Here is a 27,494-nt window from a genome sequence, read left to right as displayed (position 1 = left end):
TTCCTAGCAGAATGTCCGATTCTGGCAGAATTCAAATTGAGACACTTAGGCCTGCCCTCATTAACAAGAGAATATACAATCGCTTCATTAAACAATTCTCAGTGATTCAACTTAGTAAACTTGGCTAAAGACGCCTCGAGTTACAAAAAATTACTTGTTACTAGTACAATCATTAAATTACTTGAGTTGTTAAAATAGGGGTATTCACGCTCTTTATGTTAACCCTGTTAACTCTGTTAGTTCGTGTTAGATCGAGAAAAATGATGACGTAGATTTGTAAGAATCGGCTAGTTAACATTGCTAGATCTAACAGACCAGAGCCAATGTTAGCAGTGTTAGGTCGAAAATGTAGTTACATTTCTAGCCGTTAGGGCGTAGGAAACCAACATGGCAGCCTTGAATTTGACAGCTGTTTTTTGTTTACACCAATTTTTATTCTTAAATACGCACTAATTAAATCAGGCCAATAAATTTCTTTTATTAATTTCTGACCTGAACTTATACTCTCATTCATAATGGATACATCCGCTGTCCTATAAAGTTGTAGGCTGTTAGAGGTTAGGATACAGGTTAGGTTTGTCGGCACGAATTGAAGCGTGACATTTTTTAGTAATTTTCGGGTGCATAGATAGCATTTTGAATGAAAGAGCTGAATAATTTTCCGTACAAAAATACAAATAGGATGCTTAGGAAATTAGAACGAGATAATTTTTGAATATCACGGTAAAAAAAAAAAACTTTTTGCCCGTTTTTGTGGCAGACGGTTGTCAACCATAGCCGTAGTGTGCTTTTATTTATTTTTATAACTTAACATTTTTGTAACTAATTCATTGAATAAAGTACATTTTCATTTCATTTCATATCGCATAATCTAGTTGAAATTGGCACAAAATGTCGGCCAATTTTTTTGTCAAAAAAAAAACAATTAATTTCCCCGTTCTTGGAGGACGTCTTCGGGATCGGTCCTGCTGGAAAGTCGTCCTCGTCCAGCGTTGGATTTGCACCAATCGGAATGCAGGGGAGGGGGGCGACGTCGGGGGTTTTTAATGTTTAAATGGGGGGGTGCCTGGTGAAAGGGCGAGGCGCAGTTTGGAGCTGCATGGAGGGGGCGCCGGCACCCCCCGCCCCCCACCCTCGTGACGTCGCCCCGCTCACAGCTAAGGCCCACCAGTTAGCTAGTGAACTTTGGTGAATGTGGATACTGACGATCTCCCCTTCTGAGGTATGTCAAGTTTTTTTTTTTAATGTTTAATATTTTTTATAAAAGAGAAAAGTTTCATTCTGGAATTTTCCTAACATTGGTGTGGAGTATATTCTTTAATAAATCAATACGATTTTCTTTTATGGTGGGTTTTTGTTTCAAATCGAAATTTTTAATTTTATACTTACATTTCATTTTTTGAAAATCGAGCTTGTTTAAATTGTTGGTTGTACGCGATACGAGCCGCCGGTGGTAAATAGGGCGAGCGAACTGCGAGGGGTTGGGGGACTAAAAAGGGGCATTGAACTGGTTTCGGCCCCTTTTCAACCCCCTTCGCCCCGTGGAAAGGAGGAAAACAAAAGAGAAGCCGGGATGGGAAAAAAAACCCGACCCCGGGGCCGAATTTCCTCCCCGGTTTCCCACGCGGAAATCGAGGCGCAACTTGTTGCAACCGGCCGGTCGTACAGTGGCAAAGGTCGTTCGGGTTCCCACGCCTCAAATGGCCCGGGAGTGCGAGAAAGAGTGTGGGATAGTCGGACTGCAACATTAAACGATCGACCCGGACGAAAATTGGACTTCGGGTAAAATAACAGACTGTCATATCGCGGATTCCACTCCAAGCAGTGCGACGAGCTTTAAACATAAAAAAACACAACTTTCCTTTGAACTTATCCCATTATCCATATGGCGCTAAGATAAAGTCGTCCATACTAAAATCATACTAAAATCCTGTATTTTTTTTTTTTTTTTTTACCTGACAAAATATAACATGAGCCCCTTATCGATATGATTGGGACCGTCTCGGACGCGACAGAAAAGCTTAACGGACTTCGGACGAAAATTGGACTTCGGGTAAAATTACAGACTGTTATATCCCTGTTTCCACTCCAAGAAGTACGACGAGCTTTAAACATAAAAAACCGCACTTTTTCGCATCCGGCTTCCTTTGAACTTATCCCACATCCATATGGTGCTTAGATAAAGCAGACCGTAGCAAAATCCCATATTTTGTTTGGACTGACATAAAATATAAAATGAACCCCCTTTATAGATAGGATTGAGAACGTCTAGGTCGCGACAGGAAAGCTTAACGGACTTCGGGTAAAAATAACAGACTGTCATATCCCTGATTCCACTCCAAGAAGTACGACGAGCTTTAAAGATAAAAAAAGCACTTTTACGCATCCGGCTTCCTTTGAACTTATCCCACATCCATATGGTGCTTAGATGAAGCGGACCATACCAAAATCCCGTATTTTATTTGGATGATTGAGAACGTCTCGGACGCGACAGGAAAGCTTGACGGACTTAGGGTAAAACAACAGACTGTTATATCCCTGATTCCACTCCACGAAGTACGACGAGCTGTAAACATAAAAACCTCACTTTTACGCATCCGGCTTCCTTTGAACTTATCCCACATCCATATGGTGCTAAGATAAAGTCGTCCATACTAAAATCCTGTTTTTTTTTTGTTTTTTTTGACCTGACATAAAATATAAATGAGCCCCTTATCGATATGATTGAGAGCGTCTAGGTCGCGACAGGAAAGCTTGACGGACTTCGGGTAAAAATAACAGACTGTCATATCCCTGATTCCACTCCAAGAAGTACGACGAGCTTTAAACATAAAAAACCGCACTTTTTCGCATCCGGCTTCCTTTGAACTTATCCCACACCCATATGGTGCTTAGATAAAGCGGACCATACCAAAATCCCATATTTTGTTTGGACTAACATAAAATATAAAATGAACCCCTTTATCGATAGGATTGAGAACGTCTAGGACGCGACAGAACAGCTTAACGGACTTCGGGTAAAAATAACAGACTGTCATATCGCGGATTCCATTCCAAGAAGTTCGACGAGGTTTAAACATAAAAAACCAGCACTTTTTACGCGTCCGGCTTCCTTTGAACTTATCCCATATCCATATGGTGCTTAGATAAAGCGGACCATACCAAAATCCCGTATTTTATTTGGATGATAGAGAACGTCTCGGACGCGACAGGAAAGCTTGACGGACTTAGGGTAAAACAACAGACTGTTATATCCCTGATTCCACTCCCAGAAGTACAACGAGCTTTAAACATAAAAAACCGCACTTTTACGCATCCGGCTTCCTTTGAACTTATCCCACATCCATATGGTGCTTAGATCAAGCAGACCATACATCCCGTATTTTATTTGGACGATTGAGAACGTCTCGGACACGACAGTAAAGCTAAACGGCTTCAACATATGTTATCTCCGAGCAAATGAAAACGTAAGGTTCTCTTTGCTTTTTGTGCTAAAAAATGGAAAAAATATTGTCGAATTGATTTAGACTTCGTCGACACATTTTGAGTCGATTCGATACGATTAGAAACCACCTTTTCTCCCTTTTTATTATTTAAAGTGGCGACTATCCACAACTTGTTCCTTCGACGATCTACTATTGATCTGTTATAAAAATTTTAACTGAATCTGCAAGTTCTTAGCCTTCTTTACAATATTTACGCGCTAAAAGTTTTATTTTTGCCATAGCGACGATGAAAACTGTAACTCTAGAGGTGATGGGTGTAAATTTGCGATCTGTTTTCGTGTTTTTTTTTTTCTACAAACCCTGGATCCGGTAATAAATATGCTACCTTTCAGGTAAAGTTTCATCAGGTGTTATTACCTTGTCAAAGTCGTCTAAACCGATAAAGGATAAGCTAAATCTATATTGTTAAGGATCGAGAGAAAAAGATTATTAAGGTCTCTCACTATAATCCCCACATTTAGGATTTTTTCTTCATTTAATCTTTATTTTTACTATTTTTGGTGCATTTTAGTTGTAATATAGGAAGTGCGATTTATTGCATGATAGAGCGAACCACCAGGTGGCCGTGGAAAAAAGCTCTTAGGTAATAAATATAATTAATAAAAATTTAAAAGTAATAAATAATTCACCTAAAGTTTAACAATGGTTCAGAAATCTTTCCCTAATAAATCACAGTAGGCTGTTGTGTTTCGATCTTCTTCATGTCCTCTGTGTATGTGTTTCTTGGTCAGCATTAGAGAATTTCGAATTTTTTTGGTTATGACACGAGTGTCGTAGTTTCGATTTTGCTTTTGCTCATTTTGTCTGTAATCAGATTTATGTGTGTGTTTTGTGACCGTTAGTCGATGATTAATTGGAGATGAGATGCGGACTGGTGTGAAGTAGGTTTTAGAAAAAACGTTTTCTTTATCGTGCCAACGTTTCGATCTTCGTTGAGATCATCTTCGGTGCCTTGTATTGCCTGCATTTCAACAAAAAGGTTCTTTGATTGATAGCCGATGTTTCTTTTCATTGCTGGCGATGTCCTTCAGAATACTCTTTGCTTGGTGTCCGTATATAGTTGAAATCTGTTCATAGAATCCCATGTTCTTCGTTCTTCTCGTGTTAGAAAAGTGTGGTGTTTGGTGACCGTTAGTTGATGATTATTTGGAGATGAGATGCGGTCAGGTGTGAAGTAGGTTTTAGAAAAACGTTTTCTATCGTGCCAACGTTTCGATCTTAGTTGAGATCATCATCAGTGCCTTGTATTGCCTGCATTTCAACAAAAAGGTTCTTTGATTGATAGCCTATGTTTCGTTTCATTGCTGGGGATGTGTTTCAGAATATTCTTTGCTTAGTGTCCGCATGTAGTTCAAATCTGTTCATAGAATCACATGTTCTTCGTTCTTCTTGTGTAGAAAAATGTGGTGTTTAGTGACCGTTAGTTGATGTTTAGTTGGAGATCGTGAGATGCAGACTGGTGTGAGGTAGGTTTAGAAAAAACGTTTTCTTTATCGAGCCAACGTTTCGATCTGTGTTGAGATCATCTTCGGTGCCTTGTATTGCATGCATTTCAACGAAAAGATTGACAGCCGATGTTTCTTTTCATTGCTGGCGATGTCCTTCAGAATACTCTTTGTTCGGTGTCTGTATGTAGTTGAAATCTGTTCATAGAATCACATGTTCTTCGTTCTTCTTGTGTAGAAAAGTGTGGTGTTTAGTGACCGTTAGTTGATGTTTAGTTGGAGATCGTGAGATGCGGACTGGTGTGAGGTAGGTTTAGAAAAAACGTTTTCTTTATCGAGCCAACGTTTCGATCTTTGTTGAGATCATCTTCAGGGCCTTGATTGCATGCATTTCAAGAAGAACAAGTTTCTTTCCATTGCTGTCGATGTCCTTCAGGATACTCTTTGCTTGTGTTTTTGTGGAAATGGATGCAATACAAGGCCCTGAAGATGATCTGAATAAAGATCGAAACGTGTGGTGATTAGTGACCGTTATCGATACTTATTCAGAAATCGTGAGATGCGGTCAGGTGTGAGGTAGGTTTCCGAAAAACATTTTCTTTATCGTGCCAACGTTTCGATCTTTATTGAGATCATCTTCAGGGCTCAAAGTTTGTCTTCCGTGTAATTTTGCCATTCTTGCGTGTGGTGGCACTCCAACACGACACGCAAGAATGGCACAATTACACAGAAGACAAACACTTTGAGCCCTGAAGATGATCTCAATAAAGATCGAAACGTTGGCACGATAAAGAAAATGTTTTTCTAAACCTTCATGTATGGATGGTACATCTGACAAACCGGACCCATGGCTAATTTTGAGACAATTTGATGCTGATTTGCCTCCTAGGTCATAATTAAATTTTACAAGATTGTAGATTTGATGAAAGATTCTAGATATCTTCCTCTCAGGTCCGACCGAGTGTTTCAGTTTAAAGGAATGGAGAAACTTTTAAGTATTTATGTAAGTCAAGGAGGATTAGGTCTTTGATAAACGATGAAATTATGTTGGATGTGTGCCGTTTACGCGTTAGCTGATGTGTTTTCAGATGTCTGCAAAAACAATTGTTTTGGTGATCGATGGAGGATTTGTGCTCCCCAGGCACTGCAGCCTTCTGGCTTATTGTGCCTCCCTAGTTCCTTAGTTCAGTGCAATCGACTCAAATGTACTTATCAGAAGTATCAGGTCATAAATTATTGCGATACAATTTCATTCCGAAGGTTTGTATGCGAGGTCATGTCTCAATGTTCGCAATTGAAAGCTGATATGTGCGACTGTTTCTTTCTCTTCATCACATAACCTGCAAATCGGATCATGTTTGCTATATATGCTCATGTCACGTAGATTTTTCAAATCTATCACTCCTCTGAGTCTGAACCTCCCCAACAGCAGCAGTGAGTTGGACTTGGTGAGGGTTGTTTTAGTATAACTTTACTCTTTCTGTTGCACCTAAAATCTATCCATTTCATTTTCTGTTATTTGGATCCATTCTGTGAAGGAGGATTCTGTATTTGTTTTGTTATCCCAAGTCTAGGTATGTCAGGTCTAGCAGATCCTCCTCTGGCCAATGTCTCTGTTTTTTCTTTTCCCAAAATTCTTTCGTGTCCTGGTAAGTTATCCGATGGATTAGTATGTTTCCCCAGGTTTTGGAGATGTTAGATCCATTCACTGACTGATTTTTTTACATGCTAATAGTTGCTAGGCTAACCTTAAGAGGATTTTGTAGCCTCTTTTGAGATTTTATGTTGATTCATAGATCTTTTGACGTGAGAATGTGTCTGTATCATTTGAAACAAGTTTAATTTACCCAAGTTTAATTTATCCAGAATGATGTATAGTCTGAGCTTCTCAATGATGTCCAAGCGATGATCTCAGATCCTTGCTGTCTGGGGCTGCCAAGGGGATGAGTTGTTGGAACCCTCCTCTTTTCCGGACTAGCCCTTTCCCAATCAGTTTATTCCTATACCCTAGGTCCCAGTTTCGCCAAGATTCGTTAGGTCCGAACTTACGTTTGTCGGGGATAAACTGAAGCAACTGACAAAAATAGAGCATCGTATTGCTAAAATAGCCGAATATAATGTACATACTAAGGAGAGAACTTAATTAAGTATGAGTCGAATAAATGCTTCAGCTTGTAATTTGCAAGCGTAGGGGTTTGAAATTACCAAGCAGTCGATGGACATGTAGACTCCGTCGTGCATTTGAGATTTAAAACATTTCACCAACTGGTTGCTTGCCTTTTCATAATTGAACCTCATCATGTGCACCAGACAAAATTAAGCCGGTATATGATGTGAACTTTCTTCATTGGGATAATTCACCACGTAGCAACCGAGGTCTTTGGGTCTTATTTTTTGTAGAATTTGTGCACCGTATTCATTACCCCCGGGTCGACAGCGTCTAAATGGGACCACGCCAATCCAGTGTCCAATTTTCCATAAAAATCTTTTAACGGACACATTTCCCTGACGTGACGTAGTGCTGCTTTTTCGTTACCCAAAATTGTGTCCTAGCACCCAAGATATCACCAGGTTGTATATGCCTATGTTGTGTAGATGTTTTCTCAGATGCCGGTGACAGGTTAGCAGTCCTGTTACTCCTCTAAGTTTAGCCCTCTCTAGTTGCAGCAGTGCCAGTCTTGGTGGAGTTGTTTCATGCATAGACCCGGAACCTATACTTGGGATAACAAAAACAAATATAGAATCCTCCATCGCAGAATGGATCCAAACAAAACAAAAAGAGAGGGGATAAACTCTAGCGTTGCGCGGTACTAGACATAGTACACTTATGATGAAACAACCCCACCAAGACTGGCAAAATCATTGCTGCAACTGGAAAGTGCTAAACTCAGAGGAGTGATAGGACTACTAACCGGTCACTAGCATTTGAGAAAACATCTACACAACATGGGCATATACAACCTGGTGATACCTTGAGTGCCAGGGCACAGAGGAAATTTGGGTAACGAAAAAGCAGACAGACTGGCCAGAGGAGGATCTTCAAGACCATGCTAGACCCGGAACCTGTCCTGCGATGGTTCCAAACAAAACAAAAGGAGAAGTGGATAAACTCTAGCGGTGTGCGGTGCTAGACATAGTAAACTTATGATGAACAACCATCACCAAGACTGGCAAAATCACTGCTGTAACTGGAGAGGTCCTAAACTCAGAGGAGTGACAGGCCTGCTAACCTGTCACCGCCAACTGAGCAAACATCTACAACATAGGCATATAAAACGATGGTCCCACTATGCAGATTATGTAATGAGGGGGAGAAACAACCACCTCTATCATTTTCGAATGCAAAGCAACAGCTCAATGGAGATTTAACCAAAACATAGGGAATTAAATTGTGGCCGCGACAGTCAATGACTGATAGTTTTAAGGAGAAGGATTGAGTCTATTGCACTTAACTAAGAACCAGGAAGGTACTAGTAATAAGTCAGAAGGCTGCAGTGCCTGGGGAGCACAAACCCAGCTTCCTAGTATCCTTATCACCATACGTCATGAAATGTCATGCCATAGTGCAATAGTTGTCTTGTAAGTGTAGTCAAAGATAGTGTTCTTTCTGTCGTGAACTGATGGAAAGTAGCTTCTTGTAATGCCCTCACCTGCCTTTATCCATATATCGTTCCTTTTTTGAAAGCTTAGCTTTTCTTATATAAGCTAAATACTATTATGAATGAGAGCATAAGGACAGATCAGAAATTAACAAAAGAAATTTATTGGGCTGATTTAATTTGTAGTTTTTATGCACTAAGAGGTACAATAAACCTGATGCACTTGAGGTCCGCTGTTGCCATGAGGTTGCGTCCACAAAGGCCGGTTTAATGCGATCGATAGATATTCTCTTAGAAACTACATTCATCCTGATGTCGAAAAATTGTTGGAATCTGTTTTTGACTTTTTGAATTTAACGTCCGACGTATGGTGGTTGTAAAAGTAGTGGTCTCACGGTGTCGTTTCGGACGAAAACATGGCTGGCAGAGCTGAGCCCCGGGTGCATAAAATTCTTAGCATGTATGATGTTGGAGATGGACGTAGCTTACGCATTATGTCTTGTAGCTTTTGAGCGAAATTATTAGGTGCCTGAGTGTTAGCATCGTGAAAAAATTCTCCTGGAAGCTTAAGATTGCACCCATAGACCAATTGTGATGGAGTAGCCTGAATGCCTTCTTTAAAAACGCACCTCATTCCTAGTAACACCCAGGGCAAAGCATCGATTCATGATGCCGATGATTGTAGGTGGCTTATCAGTGCTTGCTTTCTTCGGGAAGGGATTGTAGTGTGGCGACCATTTTGGCAACACTGTCTAAAAAACAGTCGAGGAAGGTTTGCTTTTTTAGGCAGTGTTGCCAAAATGGTCGCCACAAATTAATGCGTATTTGAGAATAAAAATACGTGTAAACAAAAAACAGCTGTTAAATTCATGGCTGCCACGTTGGTTACCTACGCCCTAACGGCTAGCAATGTGACTACATTTTCGACCTCACATCTAACATTGGCCCTGGCCTGTTAGATCGAGCAATGTTAACACGTCAACGTCATCATTTTTTCGAACTAACAGGATTTAACAGAGATAACAGGGTTAACACAAAGATCGTGAGTATATTAAAAATATCATCTATTGTGCCATAACCCTTCCTAAACTCAGCTTCATATTGATCTTTGTGATTCTCTACCCAATGTTGAAATCTATTTTTTTTTATTATTATGGCGGTTTTTAAAAAACGTAAAAGTGTAGTTTAACTCTCCAGGATGGCGTGATACGGTTTGGAACGAACTACCTCAAATAACTAGATGCTCATCAATGCACATTTTTTTGGTCTTGAAGATCCTCCTCTGGCCAGTCTGTCTGCTTTCTCGTTACCCAAATTTCCTCTGTGCCCTGGCACCCAAGATCACATCAGTCTGTTATGTTCTCCAAATTTTTGATATTTGAGACGCATTCACTGACCAATTTTGATGTGATTGTTTTACGCGCTAATACTTTAATAACTGCTTGGCTATCAGATCTTATGAGAATCTTTTTGCCAGTGTAACCTCCTTTTACGATTTTCCAGGACACACGCATTGATGGTATTTGTGCTTGAATGACTGACGTTTTCTTCCCTAATGAGTTTGATTGCTCATATTTTGGGCTCCGTTCCTTCGTTTGTTTTGGAATCATCTGTATACCATATCAATGTATCTGATGCTCTCCTGAGTTCTTCCTCTCCTTTATAATCTGCTGAGATTTTATAGCATATTGTAAAGAGACCAAATTGTTTGAACGAAGTCAGGTTAATTTACTTATATCAGAACATAATAGAAATCAGGCCTCCAGGACAGGAACAGTCCTTTAACATGCAATAGTCCAACATGCAATAGTGTAACAACCAGGTATGAGATAATTGTTAAATCCTCGACAGGCAGAACCTAGGTGGGTAAAATTTTTCCAACCTTTCAAGAATCAGTTGTAACAGAGACGCAGAAAAGGACAAAAAGTTGAAACTGTTTTTTTAGATACTTTTATTGCACATTAGTAGGACATTGGGAAAGGTCAGCATTAAGTCTCATGAAACTATGACTGAATTATATCGGTAACGAAGTTCCAAGATTGAAATTTGAAAAGTTGGAGTTGAATATTCTACATTCGAACAAGATTCAGGTAGTTATTTCATAAGATTACATGCCTAGACAGACACCTTGAATTCGTTAAAAATTAAGAAGCTAGATTTGTTTCTTCTGCTATATACCTACCAACGTACATTTTTAACGAAAGACATTTGAGATGTGATGATTAATGTATAGCCAACATGATCAGTTATTAATAAGATAATCAGTATCAATTGTCTGGAAGTTGCTGTTATATTAAAGTTTTAAGTTGTTATTTTAATTTTCTTTCAAAATGCTTAACTTATATATCTACAACCCATTAAAGATATATGTTTACCTTTGTGACATGGGCCAGTTGCTGTGATTTTCCTTTGCACCCAGCCTTCTTTATTATTTGCTTTGAACATTCTGGATCACGGTAGGGTCTTGAAGAAGAAAGAAAATTTAAAATTTAATTGCTACTGCCAAACTTTCCACCTATTTTAAGGACATCATCAAGGCTTTAAGGACAACTTTATAAGATAGGGGATGTATCTATTATGAATGGGAGTATAAGTTCATGTCAGAAATGTACAAAATAAATGTATTGTCTGATTTAATTAATGCGTATTTAAGAATAAAACTGCGTGTAAACAAAAAACAGCTGTTAAATTCATGGCTGCCATGTTGGTTACCTACGCCCTAACGGCTAGCAATGTGACTACATTTTCGACCTAACCTCTAACATTGGCCCTGGGCCTGTTAGATCGAGCAATGTTAACTAGCCTCATACAAGTCTACGTCATTATTTTTCTCGATCTTACAGGATCTAACAGAGTTAACAGGGTTAACACAAAGATCATGAATACCCTTTATGTCCACCTTCCAGTGTTAAGAACAAATTGCTTGAAAACCTCACCACTGTTCTGATTAGTGAGAAGGGTTTTGTTTTATATTGAATTTTACAATTTTTGTTGACTAGGGTGGCCTTCAATGATAAATAATGAAGTTAGGAGATCAGGAAAAAAGGTAAAAATTACCTTCATGTAAAAAAATTACCTTTATTGATTCATCCCTGATCTCAAAACATATTTGTACAATCGATTTAACAATCACTATAACAATATATATTATTCTTTATTGTACAAATATGTTCTTCATAATATAAATCTAATACAGGCCCTGATGATGATCTTAAAATAGGTCGAAAGCTTGGCACTAGCAACCAAATTTGCTTTCTTCAAAACCATATCTTGATTCAGAGTGTTCGTAGGTGAAAAAGTGACAATACTTCTAATATTGAAAACATTATTTGCTTCTTTAGTTGCAGCTATGTCCCCCAAGCTTAGGGGAAACGGCAATGATTTACATTTAATCATACTAAACGGTTATGTTGAAAAGATCAATATTTGAGTTGTAAAGAACTTTTCTGCCTGTGAATAAATTAGGATGTAAAGTACTTTAACCTACCTTTCTAAGCAATTTTACACACCCTAGACATATAGCAATACTACAATATATTTAGTCTCCATTACGCCGATCGATATTTCTAATATTTCTAAGTTATTGCTAAGAATTTCTAGTCCGGCTTGCCAACAAGAGATTCGTGAAAATATCCGATTCTCCACCAATGAGAATATCAAAAGAGAATTTCTATGCATAGCCCAGATTTATTCGGCCACAACCATGAACAACATAATTACATATTTATTGTAGAAAGGTCTTTCCCTAGTTATCAAATGAAGCTGTTGCATAGTGTTTAAAATAAAAAACTAGGAATGCAGAATGTTCGAGACAATTAACTAGGTTGACTTAGCTTTCATTAACAGAATAAAAGAGCAAAAATCGTAATTTATGAAGTTAGGATATCGGGGATGAATCCATGAACGTAAGAAATTTTTTTAACCTCATGCCTTTATTCCTGATCTCCTGGCTTAATATTTTATCTTTGAAGGCCGATACCCTAGTCAACAAAGATTGTAAAATTCAATATAAAAAAAACCTTCTCACTAATGAGAACTGTGGTCTGGTTTTCAAGCAATTTGTTCTTAACACTGGAAGGTAGACATAAGGGGTAGTAATCTGGTTTGGGATGTTATTGGGTATGTGGTCCTTCAATGAATCATACACTGTATTATATTCTTAATATTATTATGATTCATTGAAGGACCACATACCCAATAAAATCCCAAACCAGAATAAAATCAAAGTTGGTCGATAACTGAACAACCTGGTAAGGGGTACTCACGATCTTTGTGTTAACCCTGTTATGTCTGTTAGGCCCTGGTTATATCGAGAAAAATGATGACGTAAACTTGTAAGAATCGGCTAATTAACATTGCTGCCAGGGCCATTGTTAGATGTTAGGCGAAAATGTAGTCACTTTGCTAGCCGTTAGGGCGTAGGTAACCAACATGGCAGCCATGAATTGAACAGCTGTTTTTTGTTTACACTAATTTTTATTCTTTAATACGTGTTAATTAAATCAAGCCAATAAATTTATTTTATTAATTTCTGATCTGTCCTTATACTCTCATTCATAATAGATATATCCGCTGTCCTATAAAGTTGTAGGCTGTTAGAGGTTAGGATACAGGTTAGGTTTGTCGGTACGAATTGAAGCGTGACATTGTTAGTAATTTTCGAGCGCATAGACAGCATCTTGAATGAAAGAGCTGAATAATTTTCCGTACAAAAGTACAAATAGGATGCTTAGGAAATTAGAACGAGATAATTTTTGACTAACTACAAAAAACTGAACTGTGTACTTTGGAATTAAACTGAAAGATAAATCACGTTTGAATGGGGCAGGGGGTCGTTAAGGAGTATTGGTGTGTTTTTACCTTTGTGTTCTATTTTGTTTTATTATTAGTGGATCTACGTTTTCATACCCATACAATATTCACCAAAGAACAACAAAGAAACATACAGACAAATTGGACAGAAAAGTCGCTGACAAACAAATTGCGTTATTCGTGAAAACAGCAACATATCAAACAGACGACCAAAAATTTAAATCGCAAATACACGAATGGAATAAAAATGTTATTTGAATGATAGACGCGCATAAAACACATATTTCGTCATCCATAAAAGGTTATTGTAACAGTTTTATAGTCGCTATCTTCTACATCTAAAATAGGGGTATTCATGATCTTTGTGTTGACCCTGTTAACTCTATTAGGTCGTGTTAGATGGAGAAAAACGATGACGTAGACTTGTAAGAATCGGCTAGTTAGCATTGCTCGATCTAACAGGCCAGGGGCAATGTTAGATGTTAGGTCGAAAATGTAGTCACTTTGCTGTCCGTTAGGGCGTAGGTAACCAACATGGCAGCCACGAATTTAACAGCTGTTTTTTGTTTACACTAATTTTTATTCTTTAATCATGTTAATTAAATCAGACCAATCATTTCTTTTGTTAATTTCTGACCCCTCCTTATACTCTCAATCATAACAGATACATCTCATGTTCTATAAAGTTGTAGGCTGTTAGAAATCCTAACCTATATTTACAAGTTAGCGTGTTATTTGTTAGTAGTTTTTGAGTGCATAGATAGCATTTTGAACGAAAGAGTTGATTACTTTTCCTTTTTTTGGTATCATCTGGTATCTTACAGTTTAACACAAAAGAAAACCAAAAGAAACAACCACAAGCTTTATTTTTGGTTCTACCAATCACCACGATCAGCATTGCGGAAAAATTAACGTTTAGCATGCTAAGAAAAGAAGGGTTGTTCACGATCTTACTGGACGTTTCTCTATTCGAGTTAACACGAGTTAACATCTTACAAACATCGTGAATACCACTAACGTATTGTGCCAAAAGATGCGATGTTGCAGGTAAACGTTTGTCTTCGAAATCTGCTTTGCTAGATTTAGTGTTTTAGATCAGTTTACTTAACCGCATTTCTCTTATCAGCGCGTCCTTTGTAAATTTGAGGGGTCAAGGGTTATTTCAAATTTGGGAAAATTATAAATAGCAATTCTTTGTCATTATATTTACTGTATCCGTGTCGTTCGTCCATATCTGGGGATTTATATATCCCTTTATCCAACGTTGGAAGGGGGTGGCGATTTAACGATGTAAACAACTTACAGCCGGGTTTGGAAAATTTTGCAAGTGGTGCCGTCGCGAACATTTTAAATATTCATGGGCCTTTTTTACTTCCAAAGCAAGCTGTTTACAATGTTCAGGGGGCTTATTAATAATTTTTCTCTCTTTTTCGTCTGGAGAGGCTGTACAATGGATTTAAAGTGCTTTGTGATATTTTAAATCATGTTTTATTATGAAACTACTTCATGCTTTTTTCCTGTTTGACATATTAAGGATATTCACGATCATTGTGTTAACCCTGTTAAGTCTGTTAGGTCCTGATCGAGAAAAATATGACGAAGACTTGTAAGAATCGGATAGTTAATATTGCTTGATCTAACATGCCAGGGACAATGTTAGATGTTAGGTCGAAAATGTAGTCACATTGCTAGCCGTTAGGGCGTAGGTAACCAACATGGCAGCCTTGAATTCAACAGCTGTTTTTTGTTTACACGTAGTTTTATTCTTAAATACGCATCAATTAAATTAAATTTCTTATGTTAATTTCTGACCTGTCCTTATACTCTCATTCATAATAGATACCCCCTGTCCTTTAAAGTCGTAGGCTGTTAGAGGTTAGGATACAAGTTAGGTTAGGCACGGTTGAAGCCATCATTTGTTAGTACTTTTCGAGTGCAATAGCATTTTGAATGAAACAGTTGGTTAATTCTCCTGTTTTATTAACTTCTGGCATCTTACAATTTAATACAAAAGAAAACCAAAACAAACAAAACCAAGCCTTCAAGGACTGTTATAGCTTTATTTTTGGTTCTACCAATCGCCACGCGCAGCATATTCGAGTTAACACGTGTTAACATCTTACAAAATCGTGAATACCCCTCGTATATCCTTTAAATCATGCCAGCACTTATTACGTTAATCCGAAACTAATTGTGATTATTCTACATAATATTTTAAATCTTATTGAAGGCAGCCGTGAGTCAATCTTAAACATAAAACCAAAGTTGTTGGTTATGGTGTGTAACAAGAAAATCAAATACAAAAACTGCATGTATCAGTTTTATCTGCATAGAAAGACTGACCAATCATAATCATCAATACTACTTGGCAGTCATATACAATATGGTTAATTACCCATTGAACTTGAACTACCAAGTCGTAGGTACCTTACTCTGGAGGAATACCCTTCCATATGTCTATTTTGCCAACAGTTCCCTCTACTTCTAAATGACAGTTCAGCCCAGTGTTTTTCGGAAAAACGGTTCTAACACAACCGCAAGATATGCATATCTTGGTCCCGTCCGGATGTAGGACACATCACCATTCCTGGTCTTGGTAACGGCGAACTGCCTATCGAGAAGATTCGGAATATTAACGCATTCATAGTTCTTTTTACTCCTTTGAGAAAAAAACAGTATTGCCCGTCGTTTTCGACGTTGCGCAAGCATTCGATCTAGTCTGCCATACCGGGAAGTTGTGTAAACTCAAAGGCATCCTCTTCACTACCTGCTACCTAACCCAAATGTCCTACCTTGCCGATCAATATTTTAGGGTAACAGTTCTTCCCAATCCCCCATCCATCCTGTCCGTGCTTGGTACAATCCTTTACATAATATCTGCTGACATACCTAATCACTGCAATACTGTCGACCCAGAATGATCCTGCTATTGCCGTTCGTTGCCTACAGTTTCACCTTACCATCCTTGAGCCTTGGCTTAAAAAGTGAAGAATAAAAATAAATGCCAGTACATTAATTTCACATTAGGGCGAGCAATCCTTTATACCTCAACCGTGTTCCTATACCCACGACAAACTGTTCGCTATTTGGGACTATACACCGACAAACGCCTCACATGGGATCCGCATATCAGACCTAAACGACAAATACTCATTAGACGATACAAGTTTTTCTTTCTCGACTTTTAGACAGACGTCCGGACTATCCCTTAACAGTAAAAGGCTAATCTAGAACACACTACTCAATGACATGGACTGTATGGAAATAATGGCTCAGCCAAAGTAGCCAACTCCCATCGAATCCAATCCTTCCAGTCCAAAACCCCCTTCACCATGATCTCAACATCCGTTATCTTTACCACGCCATCAAATCAAGATACAGATGTTCCCATCTTTACTCATGGATGTTGAAACCCATGAGGTTCTTTAAGGTCTGAACTTATCCTCGAGGGACTTCTCAGGCGCCCAGTGTTCGCAGAGAGAAGGAAGATTTTACATGCGTGGCCTTGTCTCATTCTTTGGCTAGCGAGGTGGTGCAATGCTGCCACGTTCAGAAGCGCCCTGAAAAGGGTAGTTGTGTGGTTTCTGGCACAGCCTTTCACCAACCGGGAGAGATAGAGAAGGACTATTTCTCCGGCTACTGTTGGCAGGGACTCTCCAGCAAAGGTACAATTTGTTCGCAAACCATGACCACCACGAGTCCAACCTCAATTAGTAGAGTCGCTTGGATACTCTACTCCCGTGGTTCAGTATTATTTTCAAGGTGAAACTGATCGCCCACCCGGGGGTTCATGCTGATGCACTTTTGCTTGAGCGCTGCGGGTTCAGTAACTCAGGAAGCCACTGCCAAAGCAGATGGGGGAAGGGAAGGAAAAGGTAAAGGTAAGGGGAAAATTTTGCCTCATCATTGGTTACCCGTAGGCACCGGAGATGATGGCTTGCCTAGGCCCATAGGGATGCAAATCAAGGTACACATTTCCCAAATACTCGGTGGTCCTTAAAAGGACAATGAGGATTTTTAACGTCCGTACCTGGCTCACGGCCTTACCGGACATTTTGATTCTCAAGGTGAGAGATGACGCACCTCCGTTCACGTCTGAATGTGTGTTACAGCCGCAAATGTTGGTGTAGAAGCCGCCTCGAACCCGAGGGGCCAAGACGAACCTCACTCCCCGCTTGCCTATTCTAAGTGGTCGGGTCCGCATTGAGCATCAGACCGTATGCCGCGCATAAAGGCGCTGAAATGCGTCAGCCTGGTCTCCCACGCACTCCCTAGATAGAGAAGGCTACTCTATCTCCCAGAGTATTGGGGCTCCTCCAGCGTAAGAACTTCCGGATCCCTCCGGCCGCGGTTTTGTTTTAAGTGGAATTGACAACCACCCCCTAGATAAGACTGCCTTCGGTAAAGGACACCTTGTGTAGGCACCACCGACCACTATCCGTTCCCATTCGCCACTTCTCACGCATTCGAGGGACTGCGTCAGCGTAGTCTGAGCGTCCTCAACGCTTCGATTTTCCGATCCTTCTTCTCCCGTGAGGTCGGTGTTGCAACAAAGGTCATACGTAAGTGCTTGGGCGGAGGTCACAAAGAACAGCTTCTTCTCTAAGTTCCCTCCAGGAGCATCTAAAGCACTACGAGTCCGTTCCCATGTAGCAGGGGCTTTGGAACATTACTGCTACCCCATAGTACAGATGGTTATGCACCCTCCCCCGTCTATGCAGACAGGATCTGGTACGCTAACCCTCGTGTGCCTCTGATAAAGCTCAAATCCCTCACTCACAGGCCATCCCCAACCCCTTAGTAACCCAACTTTCCTCTACCACCCTTCTTGTGGCCGTCTTGGATTATTTCAATCTTCTTTAAGTGTCCATTTAAAAAACGTTTCCATTATTGCTTGAGTCACATAGAATTTCTCGGATTTTCAAACAATAAATATTAAATCTCGTCTTAATTTAAAAAAAAAAATGAAAAATTAGTTGAAGACAACAGATTTTCCAATTCCAAATGGCCAAATCTATCAAGACTAGGTTCGAGTCATACCTACATAACTTTTCCACGCCAATACAACAAAGAGTATCAACATAAACTTTTTCTATTTATGATAATCAAGAAATATTCGCATGATTTTCCTTTGCCTATTTATAACATAGTTAAAATTCTAAATTTCAAGTTTTCAGCAGGCGAATGTATAAAAAAACGATATTGTGACGTTAAACGAACATATTTTTAGTGAGCAATCCTATTTGCCTACCGAAAAAAAAATCAGACGTATCGTATTGACGTCAATTTGGTGTCACAAGGGAATGGGAGGCAGGCTAAATCATTTGCTACCCATCCTATATGGATAATATTCTTTTTTCTCAACATGTTATTACGTTGAACATTTGTAAAGAAAAATGTGGAAAAAGCTCTGCAGATGGTTTTATTTCATTCTGAAGCGGGGAGTTGCCAAGCCTTTAAGTTACAAGGTCGAGCTGCGTCACTTCTTCAACATCATAATTTACCGTGGAAAACTAAAAGAAAAGTAAAAATTAAATTGAACGAATACATGGGCGAACATTCATGTCGAGTTGAGGAAAGAAGATAGTAAATCTAGAATTTCAACCCGGTTGCATAAACAGGTCGAATTCTGTGCATTCCCAAGTTAAAAGTCATCGCGTCTGAATGCCGGACTTGTAAGTACAATATCGCTGATATCGACGAGATTAAATTCCAAAATAAAAGATTGCGAATTGGAATTTGTGGATTTGATAAAGAATAGAAGATTCTTTTTAAATGCTACACCTACTCGATGATAACATTTAAGTTTAACAAATCATCACTCCTCGTCGACTTAATCTATGATCGATGAACAGGTTAGGCAGACGTACATAATTAAGCAGAACATAAAGCCAGTCAATTTTTATGTTTACGATCGCCGTTATTGTTTTCTGTCTTAATTAAAATCTTTTGTGGCATAAATGCACAACTGATAACGTTTATAAATTAGGACGAATACATCTTTAACAATGAAGTTGTAAATACGATCAAGATGCCTGTAAATGATTTTTAACAAAATTCTTAATACGACATGATTTGAGAAAGGTGATGTAGATAATTGTATAGTGAAGACAAATAGTGGTATTCACGATGTTTCTGTTAACCCTGTTAACTCTGTTAGGTCGTGTTAGATCGAGAAAAATGATGACTTAGACTTGTAAGAATCGGCCGGTTAACATTGTTCGATCCAACAGGCCAGGGCCAATGTTAGGTGTTAGGTCGAAAATGTAGTCACATTACTAGCCGTTAGGGCATAGGTAACCAACATGGCAGCCATGAATTTAACAGCTGTTTTTTGTTTACACGTAATTTTATTCTTACATAGAATAAGCATTAATTAAATTAGTCCAATATATGTCTTTTGTTAATTTCTGACCTGTCATTATACTCTCATAGCAGATATAATCATAGCAGATACATCCGCTGTTCTATAAAGTTGTAGGCTGTTAGAGGTTAGGATACAGGTTAGGTATGTCGGCACGAATTGAAGCGTGTCATTTTTTAGTATTTTTCGAGTGCATAGATAGAATTTTGAATGAAAGTTTGAAAGAAAAAACTTTTTGCCCGTTTTTCCGGCAAACGGTTGCCAACCATAGTGTGCTTTTATTTATTTTTATAACTTAACTTTTTTGTAACTAATAATATCATTTAATGAAGTAATTTTCATTTCATTTCATATGGCATCATCTAGTTGAAATTGGCACAAAATGTCGGACAATTTTGTTTTGTCAAAAACCCATTAAGAGAACGGCCATTAAATAACGTTTAGCTGCACTAAAACAACATTTCCTTAAATCAAAACCATGAGAAATCTTTACTAGGCGTTTCACGATCTTTGTGTTAACCCTGTTAACTCTGTTAGATCGAGAAAAATGATGACGTAGACTTGTAAGAATCGGCTCGATCTAACAGGCAAGGGCCATTTTTACATGTTAAGGAAGAAAATGTAGTCACATTGCTATCCGTTAGCATTAGTACCAATCAATACACAAAAATTGCATTGTACCCTTTTTGGAATTCATAACTAATAATAATTATTAACGCCGAACAAAACAAATAAAAAACGTAACTTTCTAGAAATTATCAGAGTCCCACACGGCATTAATTACATAACAGATATGCAAACTCACCGCTGGGCCAACATCATAAAAACCATTAAACTTTATTTTTATATTTCCCTTTCCTTCGTTATCGTCTATATAATAAGCTTCTTTTCCAATATTGAACAAGCCCCGAATCACAAATCCAATCTTGAAAATCTCCATTCCCGACTTCCTTTGGGTCAAATAGAACCGCCTGCGATCAATCAAAAATTCACAGATTACCGCGTTCCCCACCCTGTCACAATCATATAAAATTGGGTGAATAAAAAATTCACATTTCACAACAAATATGACACCACGAGAATAGCACCATACTTTGTGTGAGTATGAAATACTCGGTTCAACTTTTATATATTAGGGGTATTCACGATCTTTGTGTTAACCTTGTTATGTCTGTTAGATCGAGAAAAAAGATGATGTAGACTTGTAAGAATCGGCTAGTTAACATTGTTCGATCTAGCAGGCCACCAATGTTAGGTGGTAGGTCGAAAATGTAGTCACATGGTTAGCCGTTAGGGCGTAGGTAACCAACATGGCAGCCAAGTATTTAACAGCTGTTTTTTATTTACAACTATTTTTATTCTTAAATATGCATTATTAAAATCAGATCAATACATTTATTTGGTTAATTTCTGACCTGTCGTTATACTCTCATTCATAGTAGATGTATCCCCTGTCCGTGACGCTAACTTTTTCTTTTTAACCAACATCTTACATAAAAAATTTAATTAATTGTGTAAACAATTACTTTGACAAATCTAGGAAATATATATATATATATATATATTTATCTATTATCATCTCAGTTGGTAATAAATATATTGCCTAGTTAGAGGTATTTTTGATTTGGTTCTAAATGTTAGTATGCTATCGATATACCTTGTACAAAATTTAGTCTGTTATATGCTGTTTGTTAATTATAAACATTCTATTGATGTTTGTTAATTGAAAATTTTGACCATGCTCTGACGTTTACATTTTTATCATAATTCTGTTTACAAAAATAATAGTTCCTTAATGTATCAGTTTGATATATTTATCGTTCGACTTTGTACCTTTATATCAGTGTATATCGGTTGGTGATGTTTAAGGGTAAAGAGTTTTTTCTCTTGAACTCCCTCGCTTACATTTCGAATAGAAAAATACGGTTAGGTAATGAAGTATTTCAATATAGTAAAAGGATACATCTACTTTCAAACATTTTACTTTACTTTTACTTTAGTTTTTTACTTTAGTGGACCTAGAAATGCTTGAAATCCGGATCACTGCAAATAAAAAGTATTAAAGTGCTAAAAACAGTTTGTGGGTTGAACTTTTTTCAATTATTGAAGCCTAGGCAAGTTTTTTATTTTTTCCAAAAAACCTAAATTACCTGGCGGCGGTTTTATATACATAAGTCGAATTAAAATGTAAAACTCACTCAAACCTGTTAACTCTGTTAGATCGACAAAAATGATGACGTAGTCTTGTTAGAATCTAGTTAACATTGCTTGATGAACAGGCCAGGGCCAATGTTAGATGTTAGGTCGAAAATGTAGTCACATTGCTAGCCGTTAGGGCGTAGGTAACCAACATGGCAGCCATGAATTTAACAGCTGTTTTTTGTTTACACGTATTTTTACTCTTAAATACGCATTAATTAAATCAGAATTCTTTACTATTATTTGCTACTTTACTCTAATAGAAAAGATGAACGGTGGAATGAGTGTGTTGTTCGATCTTTTTAAAAAGATAGTTTCTACTCACATTAAGTTGTTTTCATCGATCCAGATTTCGAGCCAACAGCTCATCATCAGTTTGAAAGAGCTCTACAACTCCTTCTAACAATTGTAGAGCTCGTTCAACCTGATGATGAGCGGTAGGCTCGAAATCCGGATCGCTAAAAACAACTTAATGTGAGTAGGAACTATATTTTTAAAAACACTTTACTTTAACTTAAAAAAGGCAGTAAATTTATAAAATACGAAAACTGTTGATCTAGAAAACAAACAGTAACAATTTTGATATACAAATTTCTATCAATTACACGTGTATTCATATAGCAAGAACGATTCGGTTGTCCATGTGTAAAATTTTACAAATTATCCATTCACGTGTCAGAATTAATTGGATATTCGGTGTTTTAAATAACATCTAAAGTTGAAGGTATTTTCCTTGTCGCCTGAGGTGTAATTGCCATAAGCGTTGATTCTTATACGAAAGCCCTACATCTCGATCCGCGACGTTTCGTAATATTTAAAAAACGAAATGTAAAATAATATTAATAACTATTATTTTTTTTCAGGTTTCCTTCCTCGCATTTTAACGGGATTTTGGATAATTCAGGATGGACAGCCTATGCCGAAAGGTAAATAGCCGAAATTTATATTAACTTAGATTCTTTCTCTTCAGTTTTCCTTTTTTAATTAAAGGATTTCACGGTTTGATGGCTTTACACGCACGTTTAACATGCACGGGATGTCTCGAAGCGAAATAATTTTTTTTTCACGACCGAATATAATTCAGGTTTCTATAATAAGATTAGTTGGAAAGTTTTACAGATTAAGCGAATGGTAAAACCAAAAGTAAGGCTATAACAGTCCTTGAAGACTAGTTGTTTGTTTTGGTTTTATTTTGTGTTAAATTGTAATATGCCAGAAGTTAATAAAAAAGGAAAATTAATCAACTCTTTCATTCAAAATGCTATATATGCACTTGAAAAGTATTAACAAAATGACATGCTTCAATTAGTCGCGATATACCAAAATTGTATCCTAACCTCTAACAGCTACTACTTTATAGGATAGGGGGATGTAACTATTATTAATGAGAGCATAAGGACAGGTCAGAAATTAAAAAAAGAAATGTATTGGTCTGATTTAATTAATGAGTATTTAAGAATAAAAATACGTGTAAACAAAAAACAGCTGCTAAATTCATGGCTGCCATGTTGGTTACCTACGCCCTAACGGATAGCAAAGTTACTACATTTTCGACCTAACATCTAACATTGGCCCTGGCCTGTTAGATCGAGCAATGCTAATTAGCCGATTCTTACAAGTCTAGATCATCATTTTTCTCCATCTAACACGACCTAACAGATTTAACAGGGTTAACACAAAGATTGTGAATAGCCTAATATTCTAGCCTTACTGCGGTTTTTAACAAGCCCTTTATTTTACAATTAAACGTGTTGATTGTTTTAAAATAGATTTTTTTGTCAGCAATGTAGATGAAGGCGAGTATGTAGATTCACTTTTTGTAGATAACGGTTCTACTCACTGATTGGTGTGAAAATCCGAGAGTGGAACCAACATTTACAAAAAGTGACATGTCCGGAACATTTTGTCGCTAGAGGTGTCTTTTTTTCCTAATAACCGGACACAGTTAATTACGTTAAAAAGTTAACCCTTTTAAGGTTAACAAATCCCCCATATAAATAGTCTTCATCATTATACTTTTGCATTAAGAGTTTTTTTTTTATAGATTGTTTCATCTGGTTTTATAAAATTTCAAACTTGAGTTAGATTTTATGTGGAATTGTGATTTCGAAATTTTAAATACACCTAGTACTCATACTTACTATTAAATTAGTAATTATAGTGGAAGAAAAGCATAAAAAGGAATAAATTTTATTCCGGGGCTTTGGGCTCACTTGAATAACAAAAAGTACAAAATTTAGCACAATTCGTGCCAAAATGGATATATAATTTTTTACAAATTTGTAATACATTACAAATACCTTCAAGGGTAACATGTAACAATGAGCAAGGTAATATATACAAAATTAAAAATGTCATCACTTTCACTATCATCAACATCATTTCCTAGGCAAGGATGCCAGGAGTTGCGAACAGCGACTGGAAATTTGGGAAATATTTTTGGGGGGATTTTTCCAGGATATGATCAAGGAGGATCCCTAGGTTTTTAGATGGATAAAAGGAAATCGGTTGGTTGTCCATTCAGAACGGAGGATAGCTTTACATTAGCGAGAGACGTTTTGTTGCTTTAGGATTTAAAGAAAGCTGAGATATTGTAATGTTTTGTTTTTTGAACTTTGAATTAAATTAGTCCGGTAACCATGTTTTTATAATTAATGGACTGCCTAAAATTTTACTTAGAAATTCGAAAACTTTCGATTTTTATTGATTTGCGTACTTGAGATCCTCCTGATTGCATTATTTTATGATTTTTCCAGTAGGGTTAGAGATTAACTTAACTTAATTAAATTAAGCCTTCTTTACAGATTATTCACTTTAATATTAATTTTGTTTAATATAATCCTCAACATATCTGTACAAATCATTAAATTCAATCTATTTTTACCCCTTTAAACATTGAAATCTTTAAAACGCACTTACTCACCTCAAGACCTTTTCAAATTCAGATTTCTTTTTGGAAATCTAATTGAAGAATGGAAAAGTACCTTCTGTTATTGTTTTTCGGGAAAGCAATAAAATTGCGTAAGTCAAATGGTAACTCAAAAACTTTATTGAAATTTTATTGGTAATATGGGAGTATATTCTTCCGCAGCTAGTCCAATGAAAAAAAAAACAAAAACAAACTAAGAAATACCGTGGTACATAATGAAATTTGAATGAAAACTATATCGATACATAGAACATGGTAAATAATTTAATAGAAGAAATTAACGAATAAAGATAAATTAAAGTTTTAATTATTTAGAATTGTGTTGTGTTTAGTGACCGTTAGTCAATGATTATTCGGAGATCGTGAGGTGCGGTCTGATGTGACGTAGATTTTAGAAAAACTTTCTTTATCGTGCCAACGTTTCGACCTGTATTGAGATCATCTTCAGCGCTCAAAGTGTTTGTTTTCCGTGTAGATGTGTCATTCTTGCCTGTCGTGTTCAGAGCGCTGAAGATGATCTAAATAAAGACCGAAACTTTGGTACGATAAGGAAAATGTTTTTCTATAACCTACGTCACGCCAGACCGCATCTCACGAACTCCGAAGAATTATTTAGAATGTTTTGACAATAGTTTTTGGCAATTTCTGGCAAAAAATCCAACATGGCAAAGAAATCTTTTTTCTTGCCATCTGACAGGAATGCCTTCTGAATCAATGACAACTTTTTTAATATCATCAGGTTTAGCCTTTTTTTTAGCACATTAACACGTTAACACAAGTCTGTGTCATTGAACGTGGGCTTGTACTGGATAAAACCTGGGTGATGATAGCTATGACCCCTTTTTAGAAATTTCTGAAGAATCTCTTCAAAATGTCCAAATTGTACCAAAACGTCATTAAAAAAAATAAGCGTGCGGTTTTTACTTTGGCTTGCACTATTATCTGACCACATAACCAGTTTCTTTCTGCCGAAAATACCATATGAATTCACTAGACGTAAAATGCAGGAACCAACTTCTGATTCTCCAACGGCCTGATACGCCATGGCACATGAAACCTTTGGAAAAATCATATGTCCCGTTCATAGACCAATGCCATCTATGACAAACGCAACAAACCACTTTTAAGGAGGTTAGGCACTTTGAACATTATTAGGGTTATTGGCGATGGCACGTAGAACATATTAAGAAAAAATTTCAGTTTTGAGGAAATTGGACTCTTAAATTATGGACACAAAACCTCTCAGGGCGTCTACTTTTTAGTTTAATGGTACTCGACAACTTTTTCAGTTAATTTTTATTGGCATTGAATCGATATTGAATTTGTTCGGTACATTTATTAGGTTTCGTGGTCGGTTTGACCAAATAAATTCTTTTCAATTAATTAATCTTTATTTAAGGTTTTGGTTGGGATAAAAAAGTCAGCGTCACAAGCAGGATTCGAACCCACGACCTTCGGTTAAATACGCCGCTCTTTTACCACGAGCTATCGTGACTTCGATCCACTCGGACACCAACTTCCCAGTGGTAGAACAGCGGCGTATTTAGCCGAACGTCGTGGGTTCGAATCCCGCTTGTGACGCTGACTTTTTTATCTCAACCAAAACCTTAATTAAAGATTAATTAATTGTAAGTTGTTCGGTACCGTTTGATGACCTGTACAGCTAAACGTAGATTTCGACTAATCACCAAGCCCACCGTCGATACCATCACCCTCTAGCTTAAGCAATACTGCCCAGGATTTTTCCTTGACATTCCCAGGTCGGGTATGGCACGAGGTCTATTTGGAAAATAAAGGGCATTTACATACTGCCTTAACCTGAATCTTTCCCAACGAACAAATACTTCCAAGTAACCTAAGGCACCTATTCCTCTTCTGCTTGTACCATTTTAGCCGGCGTCCGCCAGGGAAACATACTTGCCCCGCTTATTTTACTCCTTTACAGCTGATTGATGCAGCAATCCCAATACTATCCCCAACTTCCAATTCCATCTTCATACGCTTGAACCCTGGATTAGTAGAATCAAGGTAAACAATGAAAAATCTAAAAACATAGTTTTCACTTTTAAAAAAACCTCCTACTTGTCTAGTGAAACAGTACCCCAATTCCTCCTCCCAAAGATATGATCAACTTAGTTGGACAAAAAATGGAACCAGACACACAACTAAAACGAATTGACTGTAACCTTTGTTTATAAAATGCTGAAGAGACTACTAGACGAAAGTTGTAAACTGTCAATATTTACCAAAAAACTATTATACACTGCTCTAATCGCCTCTTTTGACCTAAAGACTCGAACTGCACGTGACAGCAAAGCGTCCAATCTTAACAATATTCAAATAAAATCCTTAGCACAATAATGCTCAATTCTACATCAAAAATCGTACTATCCACTCCGATATACCCTAGGTCCAAAACCTGGCCAACTCCCGCTATAACAAATTTCATTCAAACCTATCCTCTCATGACAAAACATTAATCCGCAACTTGTCAAGCTCAACCTTCCATCCTCATAAAAGCCTGAAGAGCGGGTGGTCGTGGACCATCTGATTTTGTAACTTAGGTGCCTCTAGGGTCTGCTGTCGACTTCACTCCACACTGGCAAATTACGGCCACTTTTCACTGGAAGGTGGGCACGC

General features: G+C 37.6%; 1 long non-coding RNA gene across 1 annotated transcript in view; it reads left to right on the top strand.

Moving 5' to 3' along the window:
• The first annotated feature begins 1,182 nt into the window (after positions 1–1,182).
• Positions 1,183–27,494, top strand: part of LOC106667304 — a 44,310-nt gene continuing 17,998 nt past the window's right edge. Inside the window, exons 1-2 of the long non-coding RNA XR_001340539.2 lie at positions 1,183–1,222; positions 22,789–22,851. This is a non-coding gene — a long non-coding RNA (uncharacterized LOC106667304). The remainder of the gene's footprint in view (positions 1,223–22,788; positions 22,852–27,494) is intronic.

This window comes from Cimex lectularius, unplaced genomic scaffold (genome assembly GCF_000648675.2).
Source record: "Cimex lectularius strain Harlan isolate CLEC.00 unplaced genomic scaffold, Clec_2.1 scaffold10, whole genome shotgun sequence".
NCBI lineage: Eukaryota > Metazoa > Arthropoda > Insecta > Hemiptera > Cimicidae > Cimex > Cimex lectularius.
This window is presented reverse-complemented; position numbering and strand designations above follow the sequence as displayed.